At 39.2% G+C, this 13,149-nt stretch overlaps 1 protein-coding gene across 4 annotated transcripts in view; it reads left to right on the forward strand.

The window, feature by feature from the left end:
• Zhx3 (zinc fingers and homeoboxes 3) overlaps positions 1–13,149 on the forward strand; it is a 104,285-nt gene that overhangs the window by 43,824 nt on the left and 47,312 nt on the right. For all 4 annotated transcript variants that reach the window (XM_036183102.1, XM_036183106.1, XM_036183104.1 and 1 more), the window contains exon 2: positions 1,906–2,027. The gene's annotated coding sequence lies outside the window, so the exon portion shown is untranslated. The remainder of the gene's footprint in view (positions 1–1,905; positions 2,028–13,149) is intronic.

The following is a 13,149-nucleotide window of genomic DNA, read 5'->3' on the forward strand; positions in this document are numbered from 1 at the left end:
AATAGCTAAAATAAATAGAATAAATCATAGAGATGAGTGAGTGTAATAGCTTAAGATTAATTATTGCTTCAGATTTTCACATCACTGGATTTTCTTTTTTTTAAATTACATATTTTTATTTTATGTGTCTGAGTGTCTTGTGTGCCTGCATGTATATCTGTGCACCACATGTGTGCCTGGTGCCCACAGGAAAAGATCCCTTGGAACTGAAACTACAGATGGCTGTAAGCTGCCCTGTGGATTCTGGCAACTGAACCCAGGATATCTGCAAGACTAGCCAGTGCTCTTAATCACTGATCCATCTCTCCAACCCCCAGATTTTTTTTCTGATGTTCATAGGATAGGTTTTTAAAATAAGAAAAAGTTGGAGAATTATCAATTAGTTTTTTTTTCTTTTTTCTTTTCTTTCTTTTCTTTCTTTTTTTTTTTTTTTTTTTGAGCTGAGGATCAAACCCAGGGCCTTGCACTTGCTAGGCAAGCGCTCTACCACTGAGCTAAATCCCCAACCCATCAATTAGGTTTTTAATAAGTTGTAAACTGGGAAAAATCTGGTGACAGTTACTTTAACAAAACATACCAGCAGAGCAAGGAAACAAAAGTAAATAGGGAGGAAACTTAAACTTAAGGGAAATTCAAGTTATATTTTCTCAGAAAGGTCTGTCTGTGAAAAGCAGCATAGCACACACTACATGGCTTAAATAATTTACTGAACTTATGCTGAGTTTCATCAACTGGATAATTAGAACAGTAGAATTTACATGCTAAGATCATGGTAAAGATTGTATGCGCTAACATAGCTGAAGCTCCTTGAGCAGGACTTGGTGCAATGGGAAAGGCATATGTCCATGTTAAGGATGAAAGAATGCTGATAATAACTTGTAAACTTGTAGCTACTTTGGTTAGTGATGTGTCTGTGAGGGTCAACCCTGCTCATATTCACAGATGTTCAACAGTCCTGACCCCTGTAGTGTAGCTAAGTGTGAATGTCAGACATTTCAAGCCCTGCTACTAGTATTCTCACTTTGGGTCTCTTTTACTGCTAATTGGCATTTTAACAAGGAGAATGCTTTAGGAAATGAATATAGAACTCAAGAGCACTGTTTTTTAGGACTTTTCTAAGTAATTTTAAGACCTCACAAAGCATCTTTGGTGGTTTTTGTTGAAAAGAGTTTGTTTTATTCATTCACTAACAATTACCATGTGCCTAACATTTCTCCTGGAAAAATGGAATGATGTAGATACAAGGATCAGAGGAGAGGAGAAAGAGAAAATAGTGGCTTGGCATAGAACTGAAGAATATGAATGCGCACACACACGTGTGTGTGTGTGTGTGTGTGTGTGTGTGTGAGAGAGAGAGAGAGAGAGAGAGAGAGAGAGAGAGAGAGAGAGAGGGAGAGAGACAGAGAGAGAGGGAGAGGGAGAGAGACAGAGGAGAGTGACAGACAGACAGACAGACAGACTGACTTGAGTTCATACCAGAAAAACCTTAGGGCTTTGAAGGAAGAACATAAAACATTAGCACATCCTTGGGGTGAACATATCCTGGAAGTTATAAGGCCACATGCTCATCAGCTGATGATTACTGCCAAGCCATCTGAAGTTTAGCTAAATGGAGATGCAGAGATTTATATGAATCATCTTGTTTTGATGGCTGAGCTCAAAACCCGTGTTCATATGCTCCTGTCTCTGCTTTAAGAGGTAAGAGCTCACATCATTGCTTGAGCAGCACTTGTAGTAGCTGTAAATCACCATGTGCATTTTGATAACCTCACTTTTCTCTGTGTATGTGGTATATGTGCAGAGCTGTGAAAATAAATTAGGAAAGATTAATGAGAATAGATAACTGGGCTTCCTAGAATGTGATTTCTTTTCTCATGAGGTGATGACATGATGCTTCTTTTACAGGACTGAATTGCAACTGCCGAGGCAATAAGTTACTCTTTAAATATGCCACAGGACTGCAGCAAGTGAAGGGGGCCCTGGAGAGGATGATGAATTGAGAAGAATGTTTTTCCCAAGGATAAAAAGTATGTCTCTATTTTAACAAAATTCTTGCTGTATCCATTACAAGACTGTAACACCTGAGGTGTTATAGTCATATTTAGTTTTCATTACTGTCTAACATTCTTTTTTTTAATTAAAAAGTTTTTTTACATGGTGGAGTGGTGGTGCTGTTGAGATAAGTCTCATGTAGCTTTGGCCTCCATCTCCAAATGTAGCACACACAGCTATTTGTTGTTGGTCATTTTTATTTTTAAAAGTTTTTATTCCTCTGTCATATATTGCATCCCAACTGTAGTTTCTGCTCCCTCCCCTCCCCCAAGTCTCTCCCTCCCACCTCCCCTCTCCTCCATATCCACCCCCCACCCATTCTTCTTCCCCTCAGAAAAGAGCAAGCTTCCCAGGGATATCAACCAAACACAGCATAACAAGCTGCATGCAATAAGACCAGACACATACCATCACATTAAGGCTGGATGAGGCAGCCCAGTACAGGGAAAAGGTCCCACAAGCAGGCAAAAGAGTCAGAGACAGCCCCTGATCCCACTACTTAGCTATAATATATATGCAGAGTACCTAAGGCAGACCCCTACAGGCATCCTGATCTTGGAGTCCCCATGAGTCCTGGTCAGTTGATTCTGTGGGCCCTGTTCTTGTGGTGTCCCTGACCCTTCTGGTTCCTCTGATCCTTCCTCCCCCTCCTCTGCAGGACTCCCAGACCACCTCCTAATATTTGGCTGTGGGACTCTGTCTGATTCCATCAGTTGCTGGATGAAGTCTTCGGACTCTTTGATGACGATTCTGCTAGGCTCTGGTCCCAGAATGCTCTGCAGGCAGGACAAAGTGTAGGTCAAAGGTTTTGTGGCTGGGTTGGTGTCCCAATATCTCCACTTGAAGCCTTGCCTGGTTACAGAAGATGGCCAGTTCAGGCTCCATGTTCCCCATTACTAGGAGTCTGCTAGGATTGCTACGGTAGATTCCATGGAGTTTCCATTACACTAGGTTTCTACCTCACCCCCCAAGTGACCCCCAATTCCAATTGTTTCTCCCAGTATTTTCTCCCACCCCAACCTGACCCCTCCTGCTGAACCCCACCTGCTCCCAGTCCACCTTCAACATCTGTTCTCTTTCCCCTTCCCAGAGAGATCCTTGCATCACTTGTACGTCCTCCTTGTTACTTAGTCTCTCTGAGTCTGTGGATTATAGCACGATTATCGTTTAATTTACAGCTAATATCTACTTATAAGTGAGAACACACCATGTTTGTCTTTCTGGATCTGGATTACCTCACTCAGGATGATTTTTTCCTTGTTTTATCCATTTGCCTGCAGATTTCATGATGCTATTATTTTTAACAGATGAGTAATATACCATAGTGTAAATGCACCACATTTTCTTCATCCATTTTTTCTTTGAGGGCCATCTAGATTATTTTTGGTTTCTGGCTATTATGAATAAAGCAGCTAGGAACATAGTTGAGTAAGTGTCCATGTGGTATAATTGAGCATCCTTTAGGTATATGTCCAGGAGTGGTATAGCTGGGTCTTGAGGTAGATCAATTCCAAATTTTCAAAGAAGCTACCAGTTTGCATTCCCACCAGCAATGGAGGAGTGTTCCCTTGTGCTACATACTCACTAGTGTGAGCTTTTACTTGTGTTTTTTATCTTAGACATCCTTACAGATATTAAGATGGAATCTCAAAGTCATTTTGATTTGCATTTCTCTGATAGCTAAGGATGTTGGACATTTAAGTGTTTCGTGGCCAATTGAGGTTCCTCTGTTAAGAATTCTCTGTTTAGATCTGTACCCCATTTTTAAATTGTATTATTTAGTTTGTTGATGTATAGTTTCTTGAGTTCTTTATATATTTTTGATATTAGCCCTATGTCAGATGTGGAGTTGGTGAAAATGTGCTATATCACTGTTAATTTAGCTTTCTAAGGGGGAAGCAGTAAGAGAGATGAACTCTTCCTGATTGCCATTTGGTCCATACAAATAAGCAATACATTGAAGACCATTGAATCCTTCCTTGATGAGTGAAAAATAGACTACCAGGTAGTATCCTCTTACATTTTTAAGGAGTTTAGCAATGAGCAGTTTTTAGCTTTGGCCAAATGTAGCATCTGGAGGTGTAGATGTCTACTGTGTGAACTTACTTTCCCTATCCTTAAAAATAAGCCATAAAATTATTTCTATTCTCTAGGGTACATATGCAAAGTTATATGTATGTATGAAGTGTAGCTCTCCCAAATTAAAAAAAAAATGCTCTTCTAGCTCTTTCATCTGCAAACAACACTTTGGGGATGGTTAATCTTCATTGTCAACTTGACTGGATTGGGAAGTGCCTAGGAAATAAAATCTGAACATTCCCATGTGCTTGATAAAGAATAATGCAGTTAAGCAAGATCCTAATATAGATTTTGCTGCTGAGTGGTCACTTTCATTCCCACATTATATTAGTTTTATCTAGGTTATCAACAGAGCAAGGTCCTTTATCTTTCCACTGTGGCACTTTAAAGAAAATAATTATATAGCTAGTTGGAAACAGATTGCTTTTCACAGCTTAATAAACTAACTTGAGGAACACTTGAGATCTTGACAAAAATGTCCAAGTCAGGAAACCTCACCTTTGATGCTGTACAGAAGGAAGACTGAAGGAGTGTTTCCCAGAATCTTAAACAAGAAGGGGCGGGGTGCATGGGTTTGAAGAGCGGGGGAGGGGCTTTGGACTCAGGAATACGAGTTCTAATCCAGTTTCTTCAGAGGTGTGATGGATGAGAAGGGTGAAATCACTTGGAGATTTGCTGTTTTTACCAAGAAAAGTGGCTATCTCTGAAGCTCTCTTGGCATTTTACAAACTGCTTTATTGGTCTCAATGTAAATAGGAATCAATTTTTTTTTTATTATTTTTTTCCATTCTGTAGGCTGCCATTTTGTCCTATTGACAGTGTGCTTTGCCTTATAGAATCTTTTAGTTTAATGAGTTCCCATTTATTAATTCTGGATCTTAGTGCCTGTACTATTGGTGTCCTATTCTGGAAGTTGTCTCCTGTGTGTTCAAGGCTATTCCCCACTTTCTCTTTTATCAGGTTCAATGTATCTGGTTTTATGTTGAGGTTTTTGATCCACTTGGACTTGAGTTTTGTGCAGGGTGATAGATATGGATCTGTTTGCATTCTTCTACATACCAACATCCAATTTGACCTATACTATTTGTTGAAGATGCTTTTTTCCTCATTGTATATTTCTGGCTTCTTTATAAAGCAAGTGTCTGTAGGTGTGTCAACTTACATCTGGGACTTTGTTTCAATTCCATTAATCAATGTGTGTGTTCTTATGCTAATACCATGTGGTTTTTATTACTGCAGCTCTGTAGTACAGCATGAAATCAGGGATGGTGATATCTCCAGAAGTTCTTTTATTGTATTGATTATTTTAGCTATCCTGAGTTTTTTGTTTTTCCATATGAAGTTGAGTATTGTTCTTTCAAGGACTGTAAAGAATTGTGTTGGAATTTTGATGGAGATTGTGTTGACTCTATAGATTGCTTTTAGTAGGATGGCCATTTTTACTATGTTAATCCTACCCATCCATGATCATGGGAGATATTTCCAACTTCTGATATCTTCTCCAATTTCTTTCTTCAAAAACTTGAAGTTCTTATAATACAAGTCTTTTACTTGCTTGGTTAGAATTACCCCAAGATATTTTATATTATTTGTGGCTATTGTGAAGGGTATTGTTTCCCTGATTTTTTTCTCAGCCCTTATTTTATTTGTATATCAGAAGGCTACTGATTTTTGGGAGTTAATCTTGTATCCAGCCACTTTGCTGATGGTGTTGATTAAAAAGTTTTTTTAAAGTAACTAACATGCCTTTATAAAAAGTTGAAATAATAGAATAGTTATAGACTAACCGGAGAGCAAAATGAATCTGATAATTCTTCATTAATGTTGGGTTTATTATAAAACTCTAGATTCTTCCTATGTACTTTGATGTAAATAAATTTCTCATTATTTTTCTCATTTATTCTGTTTCTCTCCTTTTCCTATGTCTGTCTCACCCCTACCTTCATCTTACCAAAATTGCAATCACATAGTCTTGAAACTCTAATTTTCATTTAATAGCATTTATGGGCATCTCTCTGTGTCCATGCACATGTGTCTGTTTCACTGCTTATATAGTATTCCAAAGTGTGGTGTGATCCTAATTTATCTAATTAGTCTCCTTCTTAGATGTTAAACTTATTTCTGATTTTTATGTTTTGCTAACACCATATAAAATTTTTCTTACATGTTTGTATATACAATATTATATAGGATATATTACTAAACATGGAGTTGTGGATTAAAGGTGATAAATATGAGAGTTCTTAAGTTTGTGAGCCACTATAGATCAGGTTCACAAAAAGTCACTACTCCTACCCTGCAGCCAAAAAAGGGAAAGATTGTGAGCTGAATAAACTTAAATAATTTGCCTTAAGTCCATGGTAGAACTGGGATTGAAGCCCATGATTCCTGACTCCAGTGTGACTAAAAGAAAAAGAAGTTAAAAATAGAATATATAACTGTCTATTGTGCCAGTCTCTGAAGGAGGGTTCTAAGAGTGCCACAATGTTTTCTTTTTCTTACAAAAAAAAACTAACTCCACAACTTGTCCTCTGACTTCTACATATGGGCCTTGGTATGTGGTATCCCCCTTCCCAAGTAAATAAATACATATTTGTGTGACAGTAGTGAGGAGAAATCATATCAGTGAATCACTTGAGTTTAATTTTTAAAATCTGTTACTGTATCTGTGAGTATTTGTGCATGTGTACCCAATGTCCACATGTGACATAGTGTGCATGTGGACTTGGTTTTCTTCTGCTGCAGCTTGTTTGTGGATTTTAAGAATCAAACTCAAATTTTCAGGTGTGCCTTGAGAGTGCTTTTACTCACCAAGCCGTCTTGTCAGCTCATAACTTAGTTTTAAGGAGAGCCAGCAAGTTTGTCAAAGAGGGAGTATTCCTGTAACAACCTTTAGCAGTGTTTTCATAGTCTCAAATAAGCTACCTCAACATGTATACTAATGAAAGGTAGCAAATTTATAGAGGAGAAATTAGCTTGACCAAGTGACCAAGGCCGGCATTATCAGTAATATGTCAAGTAATCTACCCCATGATATACACTAAGAAAAAGCCAGGATCAGTATTGTAGATTTTGCCCGTAAGGTATCATTATAACAATATAATAGTAAGAAAACAAGCAGCTGCACCCAAATCAAGGGAATAGCCAATAAAATAACTGATGAATAAGCTTTTGAAGTGTCCAGAGTATGGATGACAAGGAAATAAGTTGGGGGTTGTCAGATACTTCAGGAGACTAAAGAGAAGCAACTAAATATCCTGGGATCCTAGGAAGGAGTCTGGGACAGAAAAAAATATTGGCAGGAAAAACTTGAGTCTTTTGAATATGGTTTTGGTTTAGTATTATGCCAAAATTGTTGTCCGGGTTCTGCTAAATATATTATGCTATATAAAATGCTAACATTGGGGAATCTATGTCAGGGATGTATGGAAATGGAATTATTGCTGTATTTTTTTTCAAAAAGCCTAAAATTTGATCAAAAAGTTTAAAAAAAAAGAAACCTATATAAGATTCCTTATAAAATTTCTGTATCTTTCTCTGTCTTCTTTATTTTCTAAGTGAAAATCTATTATGAGGTTAGAAGAACTTTTTGGTTCTTGGTAGAAACTGGCTTAAGAATATGAAAGAAAGTTTAGTATTGAATCCTTATCAGTGACTGAGTAGATGCTACCAGTAACTTTCCATGGTCTTGCCTCTAGTCTCATTTTCTAATACATCTAATTTTCTAGACCCTTTAAAGGGGTATAGTAATGAAAAGCCATACTGATGAGAGATATCTCTGAACATTTTATAGAGCAATGTGATCATGAACTTAGTCATTATAAAATAATGCACTTAATGGGGAAAAGTTTCCAACCACACTTACACAGAATCATGAATCTCAAGATCTCTTTCAGCTTCATGGTATTCTCTGAATATTGTGTTTGCTGCTGAGATCAAGATGACTTGAAAACTGGAGCACATCCATGCAGAAGTGACAAGACACTGTCTTCTGGAGCCATATGAAGTCCCTCCTTTGTCATTGGGAAATAGCCAAACTAAATCACTATATATAGAAAAATCTGAACAGCCAGGGGTTTGTAAAAATATTTATATCATGGTCTACAGGGAAAGCAAACTAGAAGTCTGCATGGAGTCTTGGATTTGGAGGAGAGGGATCTGTCAGAACATCTGATTTATTCATGAGAAGAGAGAAGTCAGGCCCAGGGCAGACATTCTGGCTTCTGTGAAGTTGAGCATGCTAGATATGCAGGTTGAAGATCTTAAGGAGCTTTGAATTTGTTTCTAAGGCAGCAGTCTAGCTAGGAATTCTGTTTGCTAGAGGCTCTGGGTGAGTGACATAACAATGAGGCTCTAAGAAATCTTATCTCCTCTCATAGTGAGGGGGTCTACTTTGTCTCCATCGTGTTTACTTGGTGTTTAGCCAGTTCTTCTCTACCTAGTTGAGAGTTGACTAATCTCTTACTGAACTAAAAGAAAAAAAAATCAGACTTCTGAACTTCACAAAGCTGAGTTCGACATACTTGGTTGGATTGGTGTTTTGCGAGCAATAGTTCCATGCCAGGCACTGTGTTAGGTCCTGTCAATACAGGAGCAAGCGAGCTCGCCCTAGTCCTATCCTCATAGGGCTCACAGGCACCGAAACTGCTCCCTCCTAACTGCATCAGCCAGCTCATCTGCCTTACTTAGAATGCCTTCACTAAACCACTCTGGTGGCTATAAATGTGTTTTTATTTAATACTAAAATGAACTATTGTTTTAGCTTCCAGAAGTGTTGGAAATATACTTGTATGTATAGTCTGAGTTATATAATTTTGAAGCAGCATTTGGTCCCTTAGAACATAAACTAGCCCTTGTCCTGACTGCTCCCCTCAGACTATGATGTTGAAGCTATTCGTGGGTTTGCTCAGTGTACTTGACAATCCAAAATGTGTTTACTAAAGCCCGGCAAGCTCTAAGAGGCAGTGTAGCCAGCTGGCAGCATCGAGAGGGAGCCAACTTCTCTCTGTTGCTGTGTGGACATTTCTCTCTTCCTGACTTTAATCTCCTGGGTCAGATTCCAAGCTATAACCTCACTCAAAGCAGTGAACCAACTATAGTAGTACTACCAACCTGATTCTACAGTACTATTAGCCTCTTCCTGGGCGGGCCTTTCCAAAGAGGCTTTGGACCTTTTTATTTAGTAGAGATATGTCCTTATACCTTGAGTTGGAAAACATAGATGTTACAAATTGTTAGTTTTTCTGTATCAAGGATACAGTCAGAGCCAGGCATGAAGACCCACCCTGTAATCCCAGCACTTCATATTTTAGAAGCTGAAGCAGAAAGAAAAACCAGGGATCCATTACTGGTTGACATAGTTAGTTTGCAGTCCAGTGGAGTGTTTGAATGAATGGTCATTCTTTCCAGTTACTTTTTCAGGGCAAAGTCTATGTTCACCAGCTGAGTTTGACCCACTCCTTTTCTCAGCAGTGGTCTTACAGCCTGCCCTGCCTTGTTAGGCTAGGCTCTAACAGCCAGTGCCATGCCATCCTACAAGTCCTGGTTCTCCAGTCACCATCCTCCCTGTGAAGTGCTCTTTGGCTCTTTCACTCCCTCCCCCATCTTGGATTTTTTAAAGCAGTTTCATGTAGCTATCATTGGCCTCAAACTCACTATATAGCCTAGGCTGGCCTCTACCTCTGAAGTGCTAGTGCTAGGATTACAGGTATGTGCCACCATTCCTGATTCTTCCTTCTTTACCCCATCAGCCTCTCCTTTGGGTTTTCCAAACCCAGTGTAGTATCTCTCCTAGAGTACACACATGCTGACCATGACTACTGACATGGCCATCTCCTATTCTGAGGTGACCAAGATGTGTGTCTTTGTCATTGTGTCCTCTTGTGCCCAGAGCTGCTGCTTTGTTTGTTTGTTTGTTTGTTTGTTTGTTTTTTCAAGATGGAGTTTCTCTGTATAGCTTTGTGCCTTTCCTGGAACTCACTTTGTAGACCAGGCTGGCCTCGAACTCACAGAGATCTGCCTGCCTCTGCCTTCCGAGTGCATGTGCTACCAATGCACAACAACCCAGAGCTTCTTAACATTAATACTTAACATTCTAGCCATCACCTAAACATTTTACCTTAATTATTGTTTGTCATAATAATGCTGTGAGAGTAGCACATATTCTTGTTTCACAGATGAGGAAATGAGGCACAGAAAGGTTAAAGATTTTGCCCAAAGCCAGAAAGAGGTGGGGTTTGGAAGTTGGGATATGGGTCTTTTAAGCATTACTTGGAATATGTGTGGTAGTGTCCATGCTCTCCACTGTGTGACATATAGGCATACCAGCAGCTAGTAATTATGGAATATTGCTTCTGTGGCAGGCCTGGGTTGTGTTATATATTACCTCACCCCATCCTCACACAAAGTCCACAAGGCACACACAGTCATTCTGTAGATGAGGAAACTGAAATTCAGAGGGGTTGAAGTTGAGCAACTTGTGCTAGGCAACATTACAGTATGGCCTAGTAAGATTTAATAGATGAATGAGGAAATGCATTAAAAACTATAGGAAAAGGGATAAGAGGTAAAGTAAGGTGTATTGAGTACCTTCCATTTTTTTCGGTGTGATCTTTTCTAACATCTTACTATTTAAACTTTCAGACTTACTGTAAAGTTGCAAGAATGTAACAGTGAAAAAGCGTACACCTTGTGTACTTCTTACCCCCTTTTTTAACCATTTACCCATTGTGTTTTTGATTCATCCCTCCCCTCAGTATTTCTGTGCATGTCATGGAGTAGAAGTCAGTGCTTGTTTATAGGTTTTTAAATCCTATGTTTATTTATAGGGAGAGCTGTGCATTCCATGGCGCATAAATGGAGGTCAGCAAACAACGTGTGGGAGATCTTGTCATAAAGAGGAGGAGCCCTTGTAATTGCCTGCTGAAATATTTTTCTGATGGCTGCTTTGCATCACTTGATTGTATTTTCTCATTCAGGTTGTGATTTTCCTAGTTCTTGTTTTGAACAGTTTTTTTTTTTTTTAATAACATTGGGAAAATCTAGGTCCTATTTAAGTCTGCTGTTGAGTCACCCTGTTTAAGTTTAGCAGTCCCAGTGGACTGCAAACTCTTTGGTTTGCTTAGTTCCTGTTGTGCTGCTGGGGATCCCACTGGGCCTTATTGATAGAATCTTATGTAAGAAGTTTTCCCAGGGGCTGGAGAAATGGCTCAGTGGTTAAGGGCACTGATTGCTCTTCCAGAGGACCTGGGTTCAATTCCCAATGCCCATATGCAACTAACTCATAGCTGTCTGTAACTCCAAGATCTGACATTCTCACACAGAAATATATGCAGGTGTAATACCAATGCACATAAAATAAAAATAAATACATTATAAAAAACAAATAAGACCCATCATTTATTTAAAAGAAGAAGGAGGAGGAGGAGAGGGAGAAGAAGAAGGAGAAGGAGGAGGAGAAGGAGAAGGAAAAGAGGAAGAAGAAGAGGGAGAAGAAGAAGCAGAAGAAGCAGCAGAAGCAGCAGAAGCAGCAGCAGCAGCAGAAGCAGCAGCAGAAGAAGAAGCAGAAGCAGAAGAAGCAGAAGAAGAAGCAGAAGAAGAAGCAGAAGAAGAAGCAGAAGAAGAAGCAGAAGAAGAAGCAGAAGAAGAAGAAGAAGAAGAAGAAGAAGAAGAAGAAGAAGAAGAAGAAGAAGAAGAAGAAGAAGAAGAAGAAGAAGAAGTAGTAGTAGTAGTAGTAGTAGTAGTAGTAGTAGTAGTAGTAGTAGTAGTAGTAGTAGTAGTAGTTTCCCCAGGCCATGCTCCCTGGTGCCTGTATATAAGAGAGGAAGTCTCTGTCCCACTGGGATGAAGAGTACTTCTTGGGGACCCTGTAGAAAAGGTGAGGGTATTTCCCTAGACTGATTTATTGTCAGCTTGTCCTGAGCTATCCTGCTACTGGTGTTGGCAGCTGGCCTGGTACTGTAAGTCTTAGACTGCCTTCTGTTGCTAGGTGAGGAGCTGGGAACTTTGAGCCTGCCTCCTCTTTCTGTTCTGTGATGGATATCATAACATGCCCGGCTGTTTTTAACCATCCACCTTCCTTCCTCTGTCTTTCCTATTTCCTTCCATTGACTCTGGTGTTGCTCCCATTGTACTTTAGGAGAGGTAGGTAAGAAGTGAGCTCTTGGGCTTGTCCATGTTGTCTGGCTCATGACGCTGTTCTGTTTGGTCATTCATCTTTTGGATAACATGATTATTTTGAATGGTTACAACTTTAAACTTCATAAAGTGGGTGAGGGGCTTCTGGGGGAGGCTTTCCAGTAGCTTCAGGGTCTGAAAATATTTCTTACTCCACAGGCCCATGGGAGGCTGTTTCTCATCCGCCTTCCCCTTGCTTGGCTGCTTGTGTTTTTCACATCTGCTTTAAAGGCAGTCAGCCCTTCCCTGTTCTTATGCTTGATGAATAATACAGTAAGTTTGCATACCTCTATGAAATTTAAAAATTAAGACAGATAAACTGTTAGCTTTGTAGGGGCTTTTCTTAGCTTTTTGGTCAATGTCATCTCCCTGTTGACAGGAATTTTATTTTAAATTCAGCCATGCAAATTGTATCCATCAGATAACTATAAGATATTTAATTTTTATGTGAGCATTTAAATTTATGCACTGAAAAACAAATTTTTTATAAATGTGTTTTTTACATTCTTTTCTTACAAATGAGGGATTTGAGGTCATCTCAGTTCTTCCACAGTAAATGTGCCTTTGAAAAATCAGAGATTCCTAACATTGGAAGTCAGGGACTGTTTCATGTAGTTTACAATAATAGTTTTACACAAATGATTTCAGGTTAAAATTGCATACTACTTATTCCCACCCATTTCCTTTATTGGCTGTGACACACAGGAATTACGCCCATTGCTTAACTAACCTTTCTGACCTTTTGTTACTTGGCTATAAATTGACTTGCGTCTTTTGCAAAAACATTGGGGGGGGGATCTTTTTGTTAGAACTCAGCCAATTCCTGCTTCAGCGCAGAACAGT

Source organism: Onychomys torridus, chromosome 4, assembly GCF_903995425.1.
Source record: "Onychomys torridus chromosome 4, mOncTor1.1, whole genome shotgun sequence".
Lineage (NCBI taxonomy): Eukaryota > Metazoa > Chordata > Mammalia > Rodentia > Cricetidae > Onychomys > Onychomys torridus.